The sequence below is a fragment of the Coregonus clupeaformis genome, chromosome 13 (assembly GCF_020615455.1).
Source record: "Coregonus clupeaformis isolate EN_2021a chromosome 13, ASM2061545v1, whole genome shotgun sequence".
NCBI lineage: Eukaryota > Metazoa > Chordata > Actinopteri > Salmoniformes > Salmonidae > Coregonus > Coregonus clupeaformis.
The window spans coordinates 30,418,827-30,437,209 of NC_059204.1; positions in this window are offsets into that span (position 1 = coordinate 30,418,827).

Here is an 18,383-nt window from a genome sequence, read left to right on the forward strand (position 1 = left end):
TCGTGCCCTCTTCACGACTGTCTTGGTGTGTTTGGACCATGATAGTTTGTTGGTGATGTGGACACCAAGGAACTTGAAGCTCTCAACCTGTTCCACTACAGCCCTGTCGATGAGAATGGGGGCATGCTCAGTCCTCTTTTTTTTCCTGTAGTCCACAATCATCTCCTTTGTCTTGGTCACGTTGAGAGAGAGGTTGTTATTGATGTGTATTTTTAATGGGTTATCAGATAAAATTGAGTTAGTCATGAACATATAGTTAACATTCTTTGTGGCTAACTGAACTGGGCCGTTTGTTTTTGTCTTCAAACAGTGAAAAGAGCCAGGGTTGAACAGAGTTTAAACTAAACATGAGTGTTTTTGCAAGATAAAGATTGATTGATTGTAGTACTCTGAACTTAATGAAAGTTGAGTTTAGCCGCTCTCAGAGACACAGGAAGTGGGTGGAGCAATAAAAGAGCGGGAAAACTGAAGAGAACTATATAAGATGGAGGGAGACCGTAAGAATGTGTGCCCCTCTGCAGACGGGTGTCGGCTTTGTTGAAAACTTTAATAAAGTCATTTCTAGATGCAACAAAAACTCTGTAAGACCTTATTTGTAATAAAGTATAGTGGTTATTTTCCACAACATAATTGGTGACCCCGACGTGATTGGTTATAGACATCCTTGAGTGCTTTGCCATCGGAGGAGGATTTGACGAATCACACAAATTCAGTGGCCACTGTTTAAACAAAGGTAAGCGGCGTTCTTACTTGAGCTGTGTGTTTCGATCAAGCTGAATCTGAGGGTGGGGTAAGGAAGGGTTCTCTCCAGAATATGGACCAAATTTAGCATAAGTACAGAGTTTTTGGTTGGAATGAGAAATAAGCATGCATGCAATGTGATTATAGATAAGGTAAATAAGACAAGCAGGCTAGTAGACAAGGTGTGTGTCCTGGTTTAAAAGGAAATCAGAAGGAGTGTGTGTGCCCTGATTAAAAGGAAATCAGAAGGAGCGTGTGTGTCCTGGTTTAAAAGGAAATCAGAAGGAGTGTGTGTGCCCTGATTAAAAGGAAATCAGAAGGAGTGTGTGTGCCCTGATTAAAAGGAAATCAGAAGGAGTGTGTGTGTGTGTGTGTCTTTTCTCTGAGGGGTATGACAAATCCAGTTGGAAGAACAGGTTATGTGTATGGGTGTCTAGGTAATTAAATTGATGTTCCGCTGTGCGGGTAATTGATTAATAGAGAGTGGATAAAAGTGGAATAATATATGTGCTGGCTTACGCGCCCAAACGCGTGTGATAGAAAATGTTAAGCATTATAATAGCTATCTTATCATTCCAGAAGCAGAGGTGATATAGTCAAGGAATTTTAGTATATTAGGGGGAAAATATAATTAATTTGGTTAAGTCGTTAGATCTGTTGCAAAATCAATGAATGTGGGTTTGACTCGTTGACTGCTAAGTTATAAGCTGAGCGTGTGAGATCTGTGTCCTTCAAAGCTATTTTGTGATAAATGTGTTATGTGCAAGATACTAGAAATACAGACCATTTAGAATTGGAATAACGGAAAATTTACTTGTCATTCAGATAAAGCATAGATTCTGCATTAGATTTTCCAATTACGTTTATGGGTTGCTTAGATTGATAGAACAGTCAATGTGTTATAAGACTGAACGATTTAGCAGCTGGCTGATTTCAAATTGAACGACTCCGGTATTCAACCGGAATAGGAGACGGGGAGAAAGATAGTCAGTTATTTTCTGTGGCGCCGAATTTCATTTTTGCATTTTGGTCATTTGGCTCTTATCCAGAGCGGTTAGGGTTGGGTGCCTTGCTCGGGGGCACATCGACAGATTCTTTGCCTGGTTGGCTCGGGGGTTAGAACCGGCGACCTTTCCGTTACTGGCACAGCGCTCTTGACCACTAGGCTACCTGCCGCCCGAATGAGTTGATAATTTGAAAACTACTGAGAATATAATTGGAATAGTGAATTGAATATGGATGTGAATTAAATGTATGCTTGTAAATTATAGCCAGTGTTTGTTTTATTAATTAGGGCATAATCAGAAAGGACAGTTACAGAAATGCAATAGGGGGCTGGCAATTGCACTGGAGCTGTGGTAATGATTTGAATTGATAACAAAGGAAAATAATTTATGGCTCTGGTTCGCGGGTAAAAGAGAGACAGTCCAGCTAGTACGAATTGAGCTGTAAGATTTCAAGTAGAGGTCTAAATACTTGACTGGAAAACAGCTATTTGACGAATTCTAATTGTTATTACTTTATTTGATAGGTTGCTTAACACAAGTGATGTATGCAAATATTTGGTGAATTCTAGAACAATAATTTATTTTCGTTACGGGGACCAGGGGATGCAAGTAGCTTTAGCTATTATGCTGAGGGAATAGCACCAACTTATAGTGGGTTCTAGATTTGTTGAATAAACAAACTTAAATAAACTAAAGTAATGCAATAGGTTACAATTATAACATTATCAGAAAAAGGCACAATTTAATGTGAAATAGTTATTACAATTATTATTAATAGTTATTACAGTTATTATCATTGATCCAGTAATGATAGAAGGATAGTAGAGGAAAGGCAAGGGATAAAATCTCATTTTAAGGAAAGAGGAAGAGTATGAAGATATATTAGGATGAAAAATACCATTAACTGAGGGATATAAAACGTTTAGCTGAGAAAGACAACAGGAATAATTTACCTTACACCCTAATATAGACACTGAACCACACAAGTAGTAGAGATGGCAGGAACACCAGTAGCAATCATGAAGAGAAGGTTCCCAGAAAATAGTGAAGATATTGGTAATATCTCTGACAAATGGGGAAAAAGGACAAGGAAAATAGTAACTAAATGGCCAAAGGAGGGAACATTTGATGTAACCGTGTGCGAGGAAATGGATACACTAATAAAGAACTGTTACGGATACAGGTATCCTGTGTGTGTTTTTGTGTTTTTCCTCTCCTTCTGCCCTAATCACAGGTGTCCTTTATGTTCCTAATTGGTGGTCGTTGGGGTGTCCCACCTGTCCGACATCCGTTTGGCTGCTGATTGTATTGCACCACCTGTTTCTGGTTTTTCACTTACACCTCCCATTGTTTTAAAAGCCAGTCAGTTGTGTTTGTAGAGAGAGACTATTTTCCGTATGTGAGTATGGATACTGTGGTGTTCTGTGTTTTGTGTACTCACTCATTTGCTGGTTACTCTGTTTGGTAACTTTGTTGTGTGTTTCTGGGAAAAGGGGGATTTAAGCAAGTTGCCCTTGGGCATACATTACCCATAGGAAGAAAATAGTCTAAAAACACTAGTTAGACCTGAGCGGACCACCCACTGTAATTTCTGTATGATTAGCAGTAGCTTAGCGGTTCTTGAGGCAGGCAAGATCAGTTTAGGTTTTTTTTACACTATTGTTTCATTTCTTGGGTCCTGCTCAGCCCTTTTTCCCAAACCTTTACTGTGTGTTCAAAATAAACATTTTATGTTTGACGGTAGTTTATGGTTGTCAGTGTATTTTTTGTTCTCACTGTTTCCATGTCACGATTCTAATTTGCATGAATTATGTTACGGGTCTCTTGTCCATCCACCCTAGACGTTTAAAGCCACGGGGTTCGTAACATAATGTGGGGGCTCGTCCGAGATCATTCTCATTGATACCCATGCTACTCATGCAAATTAGTGTAGTGTCTGGTTCAGTGTTGAGCTTGGCAGCTGTAACAAACTGGTTTTTTGTTCAGTATTCGTCGGCTTGTGTTGCTAGTTTAGGATGGCTACTTTTGAGTTGGATGCATTTTTGGAAAACCCTATGTGGGAGATTTTTGAGAATTGCCGTAGAGTGGATCTACAGGCTTTGGCTGACCACTTTTCTGTACCCATATCAAGGGCTTTAGTGAAAGCAGAAGTTAGGAAAGCAGTGTTAGAGATATTATTGAACGAGCGAGTACTTGAGTTACCGCCGCCTGAGCCTGCTGCTCCTGTAGGGGATGTGGTTGCTGCTCCTGTAAGCCCGTCGGTGTCTGAGGACGAGGCTAAGGCTAAGGCTCCAGCCACAATGCCCCGTTTTGACCCACTCTCCCCACTGTCTGACAGTGATGCCAGGCTGAATGTCCGCTCAACACGGCTCCAAATGGAGGCGGAAGAGGGGGCACAAATCAGGCAAGAAAAGTTGGAGACGCGTAAGCTAGAGGCAGAACAGGAGACGCGTAAGATGGAACTGGAGACGCGTAAGATGGAACTGGAGACGCGTAGGCTTGATCAAGAACTGGAGACGCGTAAGATGGAACTGGAGATGCGTAAGATGGAACTGGAGACGCGTAGGCTTGATCAAGAACTGGAGACGCGTAAAATGGAACTGGAGGCAGAAACAGCGAGGTTAGTCTCTGCTCATACTATGCCTGCTAGTGAGCTGTCCTCACCAGTTGTGTCATCTGCTACTTTTGATATTAGTAGACAGATCACCTTGGTACCTGTGTTTAGGGAGTCAGAGGTTGATTCCTATATCAGAATTTTTGAGCGTATAGCAGTAGCATTGAAATGGCCCGAACAGGTAAAGCCCAAGAGGTTCTGTCAGCGCTACCTCTTGAAGACAGCTTGAATTATGACGTGGTCAAAGCTACTGTTCTTCGTGCCTATGAGCTGGTTCCTGAGGCATATCGACAGAGATTTAGGTCTCATAAAAAGTATTCTACTCAGACTTATGTGGAGTTTGCTAGAGACAAAGGAAATCTGTTTGTCAAATGGCACACTGCTAGTAAGGTAACTGATTTTAACTCTCTACGGGAGTTAATCTTGTTAGAAGAGTTTAAAAAGTGCTTACCCGAACATATTGTAGTTTATCTGAACGAACAGAAAGTATCCTCACTGTCGGAAGCGTCTGTATTGGCAGACGAGTTTGTGTTGACGCATAAGAGCGTGTTTTCGGCTCGAAAGAGAGCAGGGCCGCAGAGTTGCTAACATTTAGTCCTAGTCGACCAGCAGTACATCCAGCACGCCCAAAAGATGTGCGTCACTGTTTCTATTGTCATAATTTGGGACATATGGTTAATGATTGTTTTCTGTTAAAACGCAAACAGGGGATGCCTCAGCACGCCAGGCCGCCAACGGGTGTTGGGCTGATTCATACGGTTGTAAGGCCGGAATCAAAACAGAGGCCTCATAGTGAAAATGGTTTAAAAGTCCCTGTCCCAGTCCCAGATCACAGTTATGAACCGTTCATTTTTGAGGGGTTTGTTTCCATATCAGATGACGAAGCGTCTCAGCGTCCGGTTAGAATCCTCAGAGATACTGGTGCGGCGCAGTCGTTCATACTATCTGATGTGTTGCCCTTGTCCAATAATACATATTGTGGTTCCAGTGTGTTAGTACAAGGAATTGAAATGGGATTCGTCCCAGTGCCATTGCACTTTGTGAACGTACACTCTGAATTAGTCAGTGGATTGTTCAGAGTTGGAGTATGTCCTATGTTGCCAGTAAAAGGTGTGACATTTATAATGGGCAACGATATTGCCGGAGGAAAGGTGATACCCGTATTGGAGGTAATGGATAAAGTGACCAGTCTCTCTCCGAGGAGCTGGCACAGGGTTATCCAGATGTGTTCCCCGCTTGTGCTGTCACACGTGCTCAAGCACAACAAGTGGGTGACGTGATAGATTTGTCGAACACCATTCTATTCAGAGAGTGTGACCCAGAGGATAGTTCGGGTGCTACCTCTGGTAAGCTGGTGCAGTCTGACCGACAGCCCAGGGAAAGGAAAACGTATGTGGAACTTGTTGCTGAGGCAATACAGTTACCAGTCACTCGTGAGCAGCTGATCGCTAACCAGAAGGTTGACATTAGCCAGGCTAAATGTTTTTCTAGTGCTGTCTCAGAGGAGGAGCTAAAGAAGAAAAACCTGGCATACTTTATTGATGGTAATCTCCTCATGCGTAAATGGACATCCCATGTTGACGCTGGCGGAGATTGGAATGCTGTTTACCAAATAGTGATTCCTACAGCCTTTCGACGAAATGTTTTATCCCTCGCTCATGATCACCAGTGGTCCGGACATCTGGGAGTCACCAAGACTTATGATCAGGTTTTGCGACATTTCTTTTGGCCTGGTTTAAAACAAGATGTGGCTCAGTTCTGTCAGACTTGCCACACCTGTCAAGTAACTGGGAAACCGAACCAGGTTATTCCTCCCGCGCCTCTTTGTCCCATACCTGCCATAGGTGAACCATTCGAACATGTGATGGTTGATTGTGTTGGACCATTACCTAAGACAAAATCTGGTAACCAGTTTCTGTTGACGATTATGTGTGTGGCCACCAGGTACCCAGAGGCCATTCCTCTGCGAAGGATTACTGCGCCGGTGGTGAGTAAAGCTTTGATCAAATTCTTCTCAACTTTTGGGTTACCTAAGGTGGTACAAACTGATCAGGGTACGAATTTCCTTTCTAAGCTTTTCAAACAAGTGTTAAAATCCTTGTCAGTTACACACCATGTGTCAAGCGCATAACACCCAGAGTCTCAGGGTGCGCTTGAACGTTGGCATCAGACACTGAAGTCTATGCTCTGTAAATATTGCTTGGAATCTGAGAAGGATTGGGATGAGGGAGTTCCTCTAGTTTTGTTTGCTGTCTGTGAGACAGTACAGGAATCCCTAGGGTTCAGCCCAGCTGAACTGGTGGTTGGACACACCATGAGAGGACCTATGAAAGTCCTTAAGGATCAGTTTTTATCACAAGAGTTGTGTGTGAAAGAAAATGTGTTGGACTACGTTAGTCGCTTTCGTGAGCGCCTACATGGTGCCTGTGCTCTAGCGAAGGAAGCGCTGTCTTCCTCACAGAGACGGATGAAACGGCACTATGACAACCAGGCTGTTTCTCGTTCACTGCAGCCTGGTGACCAAGTTCTTGTATTGTTGCCTGTGCCAGGAGGGTCATTGTCAGCACGTTTCTCTGGTCCTTATGTAATTGAAAAGAAACTAAGTGAAACTGACTACGTGATACAGACTCCTGATAGAAAACGCCAATCTCGTGTGTGCCACGTTAACATGTTGAAGACATACCACACCAAACCCGTCACTCAGATACAGTCCAGAGAAACTGGCCGAGTCGGCTGTCTCTATTGCTGCTACGGCTGTAGTGGGAGGTCATGTTAATGATGTGGACGGAGATGGTTTGGAGTTGCGCAATACTCAGCAGCAGTGTGCTAGATTGCCCAATTCAGAGATGCTGCTGTCTCTCCCGTCAAGCCTGATTCATTTATTGGTCGGACAGTCAGATGATATTGTGAGACTATTACACAGCTTTCCATGTATTTTTAATGATGTTCCTACATGCACAAATGTGTTAGAACATGACATTAATGTTGGAAATGCTGCACCTATCAAGCAACATGCTTATCGTGTCAACCTCTCTAAAAGAAAGATAATGAGGGACGAGGCTATGCCAAGTTCAAGTCCTTGGAGTTCTCCGTGCATTCTGGTTACTAAACCTGATGGGACATCCAGGTTATGTACGGACTATCGGAAGGTCAATGCTGTCACAGTGCCCGACTCGTTCCCGTTACCCAGACTGGATGACTGTATTGACACTGTTGGTGCTGCTACTTATGTAACCAAACTAGATCTTTTTAAAGGTTACTGTCAGGTGCCGTTAACCTCACGTGCCTCCGACATCTCTGCCTTTGTGACCCCAGACCACTTCCTACAATATGCTGTCATGGCATTTGGGATGAGGAACGCACCAGCCACTTTCCAACGCCTGGTTAACACAGTATTGGCTGGAGTTCCTAATTGCAGTGCTTACCTTGATGATCTGGTAATTTATTCAACTGAGTGGTCTGATCATGTTAACACTCTAAGGGTAGTGTGTGAACGTCTAGCAGCCGCTTCTCTAACCCTGAACTTAGCAAAGTGCGAGTTTGAGAAGGCCACTGTTACTTATCTCGGTAAACAGGTCGGCCATGGTCAGGTGCGCCCTGTAGATGCCAAGGTCTCAGCTATAAATGCATTTCCCGCACCTACCACCAGAAGAGAGCTACGCCGCTTTTTAGGGATGGTTGACTACTACCGTAGTTTCTGTAAAAATGTCTCTGCGGTAATTGCTCCATTAACGGATTTGCTCTTATGTAGTACTCCTGTTCTTGCTGCGCCAGATTTTGAACGACCGTTTAAACTGGAGGTAGATGCAAGTGCCAGAGGTGCTGGTGCTGTTCTACTGCAGCCGGACCAGAGTGGAGTGGACCATCCTGTCTGTTATTTTTCACGGAAATGTAACAAATGTCAGACAAACTATTCCACCATTGAACAAGAAGCTTTGTTATTAGCTCTGCAGTACTTTGAAGTATATGTTGGTTCCAGTGCATTACCAGTGATAGTGTATACTGACCATAACCCCTTAGTTTTTCTCCACCAGATGTACAACCAGAACCAACGACTTATGCGTTGGGCACTTGTAGTGCAAAATTATAATTTGGAGATCCGCCACAAAAAGGGGTCGGATAATGTGTTGGCAGATGCTTTGTCTCGTGTTTAGAGAACTAGGTTTTTTTTGTTATCCCGTCAGGATGCGGTTGATCTTTGAATTTTGGGTGTTGTGATGGTACGTGTGTCGCAAACCCTTGTGGTTTGCTCTTTTAAGGGTGGGAGTGTTACGGATACAGGTATCCTGTGTGTTTTTGTGTTTTTCCTCTCCTTCTGCCCTAATCACAGGTGTCCTTTATGTTCCTGATTGGTGGTCGTTGGGGTGTCCCACCTGTCCGACATCCGTTTGGCTGCTGATTGCTGAGGTGGACCAATCAGTGGACATTCCTCTGTATTGCACCACCTGTTTCTGGTTTTTCACTTACACCTCCCATTGTTTTAAAAGCCAGTCAGTTGTGTTTGTAGAGAGAGACTATTTTCCGTATGTGAGTATGGATACTGTGGTGTCCTGTGTTTTGTGTACTCACTCATTTGCTGGTTACTCTGTTTGGTAACTTTGTTGTGTGTTTCTGGGAAAAGGGGGATTTAAGCAAGTTGCCCTTGGGCATACATTACCCATAGGAAGAAAATAGTCTAAAAACACTAGTTAGACCTGAGCGGACCACCCACTGTAATTTCTGTATGATTAGCAGTAGCTTAGCGGTTCTTGAGGCAGGCAAGATCAGTTTAGGTTTTTTTTACACTATTGTTTCATTTCTTGGGTCCTGCTCAGCCCTTTTTCCCAAACCTTTACTGTGTGTTCAAAATAAACATTTTATGTTTGACGGTAGCTTATGGTTGTCAGTGTATTTTTAGTTCTCACTGTTTCCATGTCACGATTCTAATTTGCATGAATTATGTTACGGGTCTCTTGTCCATCCACCCTAGACGTTTAAAGCCACGGGGTTCGTAACAAGAACTATAAAACAGGAGAGAAAGGAGAGAAGAAAGAAGAAGAGAGAGAAAGAGAGAGAAATCTTGAAAATATTCTGGGAGGAAGGAAAGAGTTGGAGGGACAGCATAGCCAAAGCAGTGGAGAAATACAGGAAGGACGAACAGAAACTGACAGATCAAGGGAGAGACATTCAAAGAATACTGACACAGATGCAGCTGGAAGAGCTGACAAGAAAGGACAAAAAGAGAACACAAGCTCCAGTGATTACTCCGGTCCCGACGGAGGAGGGTGCCATGGCACCTGTCATCAAGGGAGGTCAACAACCACTGCCTCAGCAGCAAGGCCAAAGAGCTCCTGCCTTACCAGTAGTGAATGTGTATACACACCAATCCCCTGGGCCGTGGCAAAACAAGAATAATGAAAATGGACCCAAGAATCAATGGTACCAACCCCAGCATCAGACACACCCGAATGGTGGACCAAGAAGACAAGGTGTCTGCTGGAGGTGCAATCAATCAGGACATACAAGAAGGAGTTGTCCCACCAAGCTGTGGTGGCATAGGCAACCACAACAGGGTAATTGGCAAGGAAATGGGAACAGCCTAGCTGAATGGCAGCAGTCTCAGACACAGGCTCCACAGGGCCCAGTGAACCTGTGGGGAGGACCAAATCATGGATACTAGGGATGCCCAGAGAATCCTAAAGGGGAGGGTCAGTGGCAGTAACTATGCAGGCTGATGAAGAACCTATGCTAAAGGTTCAGGTGAAGAATAGAGGCACCCCAATGATGATAGATACTGGAGCAACTTACTCATGTGTAAGTCCAAATTATGCCTCTCACCAACCCCATGTCAGGCAAAGATGCACAAACAGTAGAATTTTCATGACAAACATAGTTAATACATATGACAGTCAGTTCCAGTAGAATAAGAAGCAGGAAAAAGCTACATGTGTACATATATTAGTGTCAGAACAAATTCCAGTTAATGTAGTAGGAAGAGATACACTGTGTGGAATGGGGGTCTGAATTAAATGCAGATCAGAGGGACTAATAATAGTTAAGGAATGGGGTATGTCCACAGAAGGTAATGGGGAAACAATCATCACATTAGTAAATGATTTTATAGGAGGGGGGCCTCAGGGCATGTGGGAGAGTACAACCAATGAGGCAAGAGATAGCATATTTGAGTTTTCAACGTCACGAAGCATGTTGGGGGTGATTGAGTGGTAGCAGTGCGGCTAAGGAAAAGCCTAGGGGTTTAAATCATATGGGATTTTATTTCGTTTTATGTGCACTAGATTGTGGAATTCACTAGAGAAGGGAGCAGTCACAAGTGATGTTCTTGAGGGTTGTCTGAAAGGAGGGATCAGGAGATGTGGCAAGAGAGTGAGAATTTCGAATTTAGATTGTGTGGACTGATTAAGAGGTATCAAAATGGAAACTACCTAAATGTGTACTTTTTCTTCCAGGAAAAAGGGGGGAGTGATTCTCATTTCTTTGAAATATTTTCTGAGATTATAAATAAGGCCATGTTTTGTTTGTTTATTGTTTTACTATATGGTGTTCAAATAACCACAAACAGACCACTTAGTATGACACGTTAGCTGTATAGGATTTTTATTTGTATTTTAGTTTTTTTCACGGGATGGAAGTGAAATATCTTAAAGGGGAAAACACATGTAATTTGGGCTTTTATTTACTGAGGGATAAGTAAATACGTGTGATTTATTTTGAAAAGAGCTGTACTAAAGACATACTGTACACTTGGGATACAACATTTATGAAATGTTTTGACGGTTGTTAATGAGTAGTATACTATTTGATGAAACAAGTAATTGAATGATTTCAATGACCTCTGCAATCTGTCCTGGCTTTATGGTGTGGCCTGATCATCCACACTGTAAATCGTGGAGGCATGTTGAATTAGGGGGTTGATTATAATAAGGAATTGTAAAGAAGTATATAATTTAGCATTAATCCTATATATCATACCAAAGAGGCAAGGATGAAGTGAGAGAGTTAGTCTTGAAGGAGAGATATCCTTGAATAATGTTATCGAATGCAATTGGTTTAAGATATCATCAAGGGTTGTCATTTTAAGTTCAGTTATTATTTTTGGTTTAACAAGCAATATTGTTGTTGTTTTGTTTTTTGAAACACATGAATCACGATGTGATGCATGTGTCCAAAGGGGGGAAGGTGTTAATGATTTAGTTTTTTTGGGCTTACAGGGTTTTTACCGGTGTTTTAATGATTTTTGGGCTTACAGGAGTTTTAATGTTTTTTAATGGTTTTAATGTTTTTGTGGTAAGATATGCAAATTGTATTAAGGATATGAGCATGTGTTATGGGTTAGGTTAAATCTTTTTTGTTTTTGTGATAGGAGGCAGGGTGTAGAGGGGGTCTGTCTATGAAATGAGTGGACTACAACGAGCTGGAAGGAGGTACGCTTCATAATCTCAAGGCTTCTCCTGATGGATGAGAGGACATAAGTAGCATACTGTGTCTCACCTAACCTAACAATGTTCTTAAGATTTTTTTCCCATGGGTGAAGGGAACTCTGCCCAACAGAGTAGGAGAATCTGAGTATTTTCTGCGCCCTGGAGACTATGTGATGGTAAAAGACTACGGAAGAAAGAGTTGGAAAGACCCTATGTGGAGGGGCCTGTACCAGGTGTTGTTGGCTACCTCAATGATGGTAAAAGTGGCGGAGACAGATACTTAGATCCATGTTTCCCACTATAGGAGTGTTCCAACCCCAGCCATTGGGTAGCATTGTTGTCTTTTGTGTGTGTCTTGGCTTGTGTGTCCTTGCAGCAGTAACTCCGAGCTTCCTTATGGGTAGGCTGATAGGACACTCGTCGCAGACCGATGCCGATAGATTGAGAGGGACTCTGGCTGATCCGGAGTCCCTAGAGACGGGACAAGGTTAACAGCTAAAGTGACCATACATCATCGTCCCGCTTACACCAACGGCGGTACGGATAGAGGGGAGTGCGATCGGGTATCATCTAAACCATTGTACCAGAGTGAGGGAACTGATGACTAAGAGACCGGCGGGAGATTCCAGACCTCCAAGACCTTCCAGACCGCCGAGAGATTCCAGACCTCCAAGACATTCCAGACCACCGAGAGATTCCAGACCTCCAAGACGCACCAGATATCCCCATCATTGATTTCTCTGCACTTGACTAGTTCCCTGAGAATAAGGGGAATGGGGTACTGATAATAGTAAAGAGCAGAAGAACAAGACATAGAAGGGATATAGACAGGATTAGAATGTATATTCCTGCACAGGCAGGAACCATAACTAAAATACAGAAAGGGATCACTATTAAAATACAAGGGTTAAATGGTTATTGGTGTGGGAAGAACCAGCACAAGGAGTATTGGGAAATCACATGGGGTAACGGTGACCTTAGGATAATAAAAGAAAAAGACAGATGGATCATAGACATACGGATAACAGTTCAAAACTTAGATAAACAATTTGATGTAGTCCTTAGTGTTAGAGTTCCAGGGGGAAGTGTTGTTGGAGTAGTTATTCCTTGGGAAAGTGCACTAAACCCTGTACATGTTAGAGCCATACCAAATACAGAAGAAAGGGAATGGAAGGAGCCGTTAAACAATGATTGGTATAGATGAGTACAATATATTACATTACAATTAAATAAAGAAAATATGCACCACATCTCCGTTTAAAGAATTAACAGTAGTTCAAAATCTTCAGTTACCAGGACTGTGTGCTAGGATTCAATCACAACTTTTGTAATATTTAGGAAATTCTAACTATAAACAATTTTATGATCAACCAGGATGAGGAGAGAAGTATAAGCAATTGCTAGAATGGGAACAAGGAAAAGGGAAACACCAGAGTAATATCAAATAGATTATGAGGAAATATAGGAATGTTACAATAAAACAATTGGGTTATATAATTTGGGAGAATTCAAGGGACAATGTGAAACTAGGGGGCGTTTAAACTGCCACCCAGTTAGCTGGCGTTGGGTAAGTTTGGCTTTATACATAGCTTGGGCTTTGTCGAGTAAGGCTTAAACTATGTATTTAGATTGTAGTTAGGTATTATAGGTAGGCATCGTGGGCTGTATATTATTAGGTATTATAGGTAGGCATCGTGGGCTGTTGTGGGTAGTTGTTGTATGTAGTTATTGTAGGTTACTTTTATATTCGGCGGTGCCGGGTGTAGCACGAAGCTAGCTAGCTAACTCACCTCCTGGACTAGCTGGCTAGTAGCTATTAGCAACGGTAGCAACTAAATACAATATCCTTTTAGCCAGCTACATTCGTTCGCAGCGACGCCGTTTTTCAAACAAAGTCAACACAGCAGCCATTGCTAGCTAGCCAACACTACCAGCTGGCTGTACTGTGGTAGCTAAATACAATATCTTTGTGCTAGCTAGCCAACGTTTAATCATTGCTGCGTTATGAAAGAACTAGACACGGACACGAATTATCTGTTTAGTGTGTTAACACACTATTGGTAGTTTGTTGTAACCAAGTATTGGTGCTAAACTGTGTGTTATTGGATGCTAGCATGCTAGTTAGCTATGGCGTCATAGTTAGCTAGCTGAATAAAGTAAGTTGAGTCTAGTCCTTGAAACATTGAACCGCTGTAGTTTACAACAATTCTAATTTCTAAAGTGGAAGTTGGGAGAGTTTTATTCGGGTGGTTCAGTGAAACAATTATAGTTTCTGAGGTGGAAGTTGGGAGAGTTATATTTTTTTTGGTGAGGGAGGCCTTGCTCTCTCCTTTCCCAGATGTTTAGTTCATTTCATTCCGATCTCCTCTGCATTATTGTAGCCATCTGCTACAGCCTGTCAACTATGCCTCTGCCTATCCCTGTTCTCTCCTCTCCGCACAGGCTACACAAACGCCTCACACCGCGTGGCTGCTGCCTCTCTAACCTGGTGGTCCCTGCACGCACCACACACCTGGAGTTCCAGGTCTCAGGCAGCCTCTGGAACTGCCGTTCTGCTGCCAACAAGGCTGACTTCATCCCAGCCTATGCTACCCTCCAGTCCCTCGACTTCCTGGCGCTGACGGAAACATGGATTACCACTGAAAACACTGCTACTCCTACTGCTCTCTCCTCGTCTGACCATGTGTTCTCGCATACCCCGAGAGCATCTGGTCAGAGGGGTGGTGGCACAGGAATCCTCATCTCTCCCAAGTGGTCATTCTCAATATTTCCCCTAACCCATCTGTCTATCTCCTCATTTGAATTCCACGCTGTCACAGTCACTAGCCCATTTAAGCTTAATATCCTTGTCATCTATCGCCCTCCAGGTTCCCTTGGAGAGTTCATCAATGAGCTTGACGCCTTGATAAGTTCCTTTCCTGAGGATGGCTCACCCTTCACAGTTTTGGGGGATTTCAACCTCACTACGTCTACATTTGACTCATTTCTCTCTGCCTCCTTCTTTCCACTCCTCTCCTCTTTTGACCTCACCCTCTCACCGTCCCCCTACTCACAAGGCAGGCAATACGCTTGACTTCATCTTTACTAGATGTTGCTCTTCTACTAATCTCACTGCAACTCCCCTCCATGTCTCCGACCACTACTTTGTTTCCTTTTCTCTCTCGCTCTCCTCCAACACTACTCACTCTGCCCCTACACAGATGGTAGCGCGCCCGCCGCAACCTTCGCTCTCTCTCTCCCACTACTCTCTCCTCTTCCATCCTATCATCTCTTCCCTCTGCTCAATCCTTCTCCCTCCAATCTCCTGATTCTGCCTCCTCAACCCTCCTCTCCTCCCTTTCTGCATCCTTTGACTCCCTGTGTACCCTATCCTCCCGGCCGGCTCGGTCCTCCCCTCCAGCTCCGTGGCTTGACGACTCATTGCGAGCTCACAGAACAGAGCTCCGGGCAGCTGAGCGGAAATGGAAGAAAACTAAACTCCCTGCCGACCTGGCATCTTTTCACTCCCTCCTCTCTACATTTTCTTCATCTGTTTCTGCTGCTAAGGCCACTTTCTACCACTCTAAATTCCAAGCATCTGCCTCTAACCCTAGGAAGCTCTTTGCCACATTCTCCTCACTGCTGAATCCCCCCCCTCCTCCCTCTCTGTGGATGACTTCGTCAACCACTTTGAAAAAGAAGGTTGACGACATCCGATCCTCGTTTGTTAAGTCTAATGACACTGCTGGTCCTGCTCACACTGCCCTACCCTATGCTTTGACTTCTTTCTCCCTCTCTCTCCAGATAAAATCTTGCGACTAGTGACTGCAGGCCGCCCAACAACCTGCCCGCTTGACCCCATCCCCTCCTCTCTTCTCCAGACCATCTCCGGTGACCTTCTCCCCTACCTCACCTCGCTGATCAACTCATCCCTGACCGCTGGCTATGTCCCTTCCGTCTTCAAGAGAGCGAGAGTTGCACCCCTTCTCAAAAAACCAACACTCGATCCCACTGATGTCAACAACTACAGACCAGTATCCCTTCTTTCTTTTCTTTCCAAAACTATTGAGCGTGCCGTCTTTAGCCAACTCTCTTGCTATCTCTCTCAGAATGACCTTCTTGATCCAAACCAGTCAGGTTTCAGGACTGGTCATTCAACTGAAACTGCTCTTCTCTGTGTCACGGAGGCTCTCCGCACTGCTAAAGCTAACTCTCTCTCCTCTGCTCTTGTCCTTCTAGACCTGTCTGCTGCCTTTGATACTGTGAACCATCAGATCCTCCTCTCCACCCTCTCCGAGCTGGGCATCTCCGGCGCGGCTCACTCCTGGATTGCGTCCTACCTGACCGGTCGCTCCTACCAAGTGGCGTGGCGAGAAGCTGTCTCCGCACCACGTGCTCTCACCACTGGTGTCCCCCAGGGCTCAGTTCTAGGCCCTCTCCTTTTCTCCCTATACACCAAGTCACTTGGCTCTGTCATATCCTCACATGGCCTCTCCTATCATTGCTACGCTGACGATACACAACTAATCTTCTCCTTTCCCCCTTCTGATAACCAGGTGGCGAATCGCATCTCTGCATGTCTGGCAGACATATCAGTATGGATGACGGATCACCACCTCAAGCTGAACCCTGGCAAGACGGAGCTGCTCTTCCTCCCGGGAAGGACTGCCCGTTCCATGATCTCGCCATCACGGTTGACAACTCCGTTGTTTCCTCCTCCCAGAGTGCGAAGAGCCTTGGCGTGACCCTGGACAACACCCTGTCGTTCTCCGCTAACATCAAGGCGGTGACCCGATCCTGCAGGTTCATGCTCTACAACATTCGGAGAGTACGACCCTGCCTTACACAGGAAGCGGCACAGGTCCTAATCCAGGCACTTGTCATCTCCCGTCTGGATTACTGCAACTCGCTGTTGGCTGGGCTCCCTGCCTGTGCCATTAAACCCCTACATCTCATCCAGAATGCCGCAGCCCGTCTGGTGTTCAACCTTCCCAAGTTCTCTCACGTCACCCCCCTCCTCCGCACACTCCACTGGCTTCCAGTTGAAGCTCGCATCCGTTACAAGACCATGGTGCTTGCCTATGGAGCAGTGAGGGGAACGTCACCTCCGTACCTTCAGGCTCTGATCAGTCCCTACACCCAAACGAGGGCATTGCGTTCATCCACCTCTGGCCTGCTGGCTCCCCTTCCTCTGCGGAAGCATAGTTCCCGCTCAGCCCAGTCAAAACTGTTCGCTGCTCTGGCACCCCAATGGTGGAACAAGCTCCCTCACGACGCCAGGACAGCGGAGTCACTCACCACCTTCCGGAGACATTTGAAACCCCACCTCTTTAAGGAATACCTGGGATAGGATAAAGTAATCCTTCTACCCCCCCCCCAAAAAAAAATAATAAAAATAAAAAAATAAAAAATATTTAAAAAAAAAAGAAAAGATATAAACAAAAAAGATAAAAATAGACTACAAAAACAAACAAAAAAGTAAGAAAAAATATAAAATAAAATATATTGGCAAGTGGTTATCCCACTGGCTATTGGGTGAATGAACCAATTTGTAAGTCGCTCTGGATAAGAGCGTCTGCTAAATGACGTAAATGTGCCCTTGAGCAAGGCAGTTAACCCTAATTGCTCCTGTAAGTCGCTCTGGATAAGAGCGTCTGCTAAATGACTAAAATGTAAATGTAAAATGTTAAACAGATAGATTTTTCTTTGAGAGGTCCCTGTATTCCAAAGGCTATCAGGCAGCAGGATCAACTATTAGAAATTGGTATTAAGAATGAGTGGTGAAACATAATAATTTGTCATATAGTGAATGTTAATAGGGATGTTTTGGATTGGAAATTAACTCAACTAAACTGTTATGATCTGTCCTTTCCTGAGGTCACTGCGGATGGTGTTGTAATGCATAGCAGAGATAATTCGGTCCAGAACGGTGTAAACCTCAATAAAAATCAAATACCCTCTTTTCAATCGAACGCTGCTGGCACCCGCCCACCCGACTAGAATCACCACTCTTGACGGGTCTGACCTAGAGTATGTGGACAACTACAAATACCTAGGTGTCTGGTTAGACTGTAAACTCTCCTTCCAGACTCACATAAAGAATCTCCAATCCAAAGTTAAATCTAGAATCGGCTTCCTATTTCGCAACAAAGCCTCCTTCACTCATGCTGCCAAACATGCCCTCGTAAAACTGACTATCCTACCGATCCTTGACTTCGGCGATGTCATTTACAAAATAGCCTCCAACACTCTACTCAGCAAATTGGATGTAGTCTATCACAGTGCCATCCGTTTTGTCTCCAAAGCCCCATACGCTACCCACCACTGTGACCTGTACGCTCTTGTTGGCTGGTCCTCACTACATGTTCGTCGTCAAACCCACTGGCTCCAGGCCATCTATAAATCACTGCTAGGCAAATCCCCGCCTTATCTTAGCTCATTGGTCACCATAGCAGCACCCACCCGTAGTCTGCGCTCCAGCAGGTATATCTCACTGGTCATTCCCAAAGCCAACACCTCCTTTGGCCGCCATTCCTTCCAGTTCTCTGCTGCCAATGACTGGAACGAATTGCAAAAATCTCTGAAGCTGGAGACTCTTATCTCCCTCACTAACTTTAAGCATCA